Source organism: Chinchilla lanigera, unplaced genomic scaffold, assembly GCF_000276665.1.
Source record: "Chinchilla lanigera isolate Chin_1 unplaced genomic scaffold, ChiLan1.0 scaffold00261, whole genome shotgun sequence".
In the NCBI taxonomy this organism is placed as follows: Eukaryota; Metazoa; Chordata; class Mammalia; order Rodentia; family Chinchillidae; genus Chinchilla; species Chinchilla lanigera.
The window spans coordinates 1,700-3,998 of record NW_004955662.1 but is presented as its reverse complement, the minus strand read 5'-3'; the positions used below and the strand labels follow the sequence as shown (position 1 = coordinate 3,998).

The 2,299-nt window shown below is 54.2% G+C and overlaps 1 pseudogene; it reads left to right on the top strand.

The window, feature by feature from the left end:
• Positions 1-306: 306 nt before the first annotated feature.
• Positions 307-1,666, top strand: LOC102016011 (annotated as a pseudogene).
• The last annotated feature ends 633 nt before the right edge of the window (positions 1,667-2,299 follow it).

The following is a 2,299-nucleotide window of genomic DNA, read 5'->3' as shown; positions in this document are numbered from 1 at the left end:
GGCTCCTGAGGACACCCAGTACTTTCCCATTGCCCCCCACCCACTAGGCGGAGTTTGTCTACAAGATTACACCAATGAACAATGGCGACGTAGCCCCAGGAGCAAGTCCGGAATGGGCAAGCCTGTCCAATAGGAGAGCTGCTCGATTTCCGGGTTCCACCCACTTCCCTTCAGCAGCCTATAAATGCGGCACAGCAGTGTGGGCTGCACCTAGGGAGAAAGGAATTGTCTTTCTCGCCATCCTGCCCTAGGTGTTCAGCGCTTAGAATCCATCAAGTTGGGGGACTCGTCGCGGCGTCCGCCGACATGTCTGCCCCAAGCTCAATCATGAAGCACCCGCCCGTTCAGTCTACGGCTGGAGCCGTCCCATACCGTAATGAGAAAGGCCACATTTCCATGGAGAAAGTGAAGGTCAAACGGTACGTGTCTGGAAAGAGGCCACACTATGCCCCTGTGGACTCATCGGTTGAAGAAGATGAAGACTTTCCGTGCATTCAGAACTTAGCCAAAGAACAAGCAGCAGCACCTGAGGAGCGGGAAGAGGGTTCCTCCCGTGACCCCCGGCGGCTGCGGCGTTTCCAGAATCGGATGAGTGAAGACGGAGAAGAGAGATCGGAGCGACATCGGACAATAGCAGCACCTGAAGTGGTGGGAGAAAGTGACTCCGAAGTAGGAGGAGATGCTCGGTGCATGGAACAAGAAGGTCCCTGTGAAGAGGAAGCGATTGATGGTGAGGAGCTAGAGCCGTGCTGTGGCCTGAGGCGTCGGCGAGCACAGGAAAGACAAAATGAAGAGGTGGAAGTCACGGAGGCGGACGATGAAGGACGTTCGGGAAGGGAGTCCAAACCCGAGGATGGAGAGGACACGGACAGTGAAGATGAGATGGAGCCTCTCCTTGAGCCAGTGTTCGTTCGCAAGAAGGAGCGAGTGACTGTTCAGGAACGCGAGGCTGAAGCATTCAAGCAGAAGGAGCTGGAGCGGGAAGCCAGGTGCCTGGCTGAGCAGAGGCGCAGGTGCACACTCAGGATTGTCGAAGAAATTGGAAAAGAGCTGGAGGAGAACACGCGGTCGCTGGCTGCACTGCATGCTCTCCATACTGACGATGAAAATGAGGAGGAGGAGTATGAAGCGTGGAAGTTTCGCGAGCTCAAGAGAATGCAGAGGGACAGAGAAGACCGTGAAGGGCTTGAAAAGCAGAAAGCAGAAATGGGACGCAGGCGACACCTTACTGTGGCGGAGAGGCAAACTGCGCATCGGGCACACGGCAAAGTGGTTCCCAACAAAGCTGTTCAAGGCAAATACAAGCGTTTGCAGAAGCGCTATCACCGGGGGTGTTTTCTTCTTGGGCGAGGATGAAGTTTCCAAGAGAGATTTCAGTGCACCTAGCCTGGAGGATCACCTCAATAAAACCATTCTTACTCAAGTCATTCAGGCCAAGAACTTTGGACGTGTTGGTCGTACCAAATGCACTCACCTTGCAGAGCAAGGCACTACCTCGCTGGACTCAGCATGGGGTCAAGAGAGTTCGCAGAATACAAAATTCTCTAAACGGAAGGCAGCAGGGCTACACGGTGTATTTGAACGGCCATCTGCCAAGAAGCGGAAGACTACATAAGAGTCAGGCGCTTCTTCCAACTGTGGGACACAAGAGGGAGTCTCAGCATCTGGTCCTGATTTTCTTTCTCCATTCCGTACCTGGTCCCTGTATGCAGCTGACTGGACTACCTGGCATACTTGCGTTCCTGGGTGGCTCAGTGGTTGAAGGTGCTTTGAGATTTGGCCTCATACTGCATGGAGAACTGGTGGTCAACTTACAAGCCCCAGTTGCACGGAGTAAGCGTGGTGCTGGGTGTGGGAGGCCCACCTGAGGATTGTTGCCAGCAGCAGAAGAGGCAGAAGTGAAGCGGTTGGGCTGTTGGGAGCTGGTAGAAGCTATTGGGAGCCTGTTGGGAGCTGAGAGGAGCAAGCTGTAAGGAGCTGTTGGTTGCTTTGGAGGAGCTCCTGCTGGATTCCCCCTGATGAACTTAGCTGTTTTCATCCTGCAAGGAGCTCATGACGTTGTGTGCTGAGAATGGCTTTGGTTCCCTTTATGGGAGCTCTGCTTCTCACTTTGAGCATCCCTTCCAGGCTCTGAAGGAGAAGGTGGTGCACTGCTCAGTCTCCTGGAGAAGCTTCTCGCATTGGCTTTCCTGATGGGAACTCGGCCTTGCTGATCGTTGGAGATGCTCGGAAACTCACCGTTGCCCAGGATGGCTGTGGTAATTTTCAGGGGAGCTCTGGCTCTTACTTTGCGTGTGGC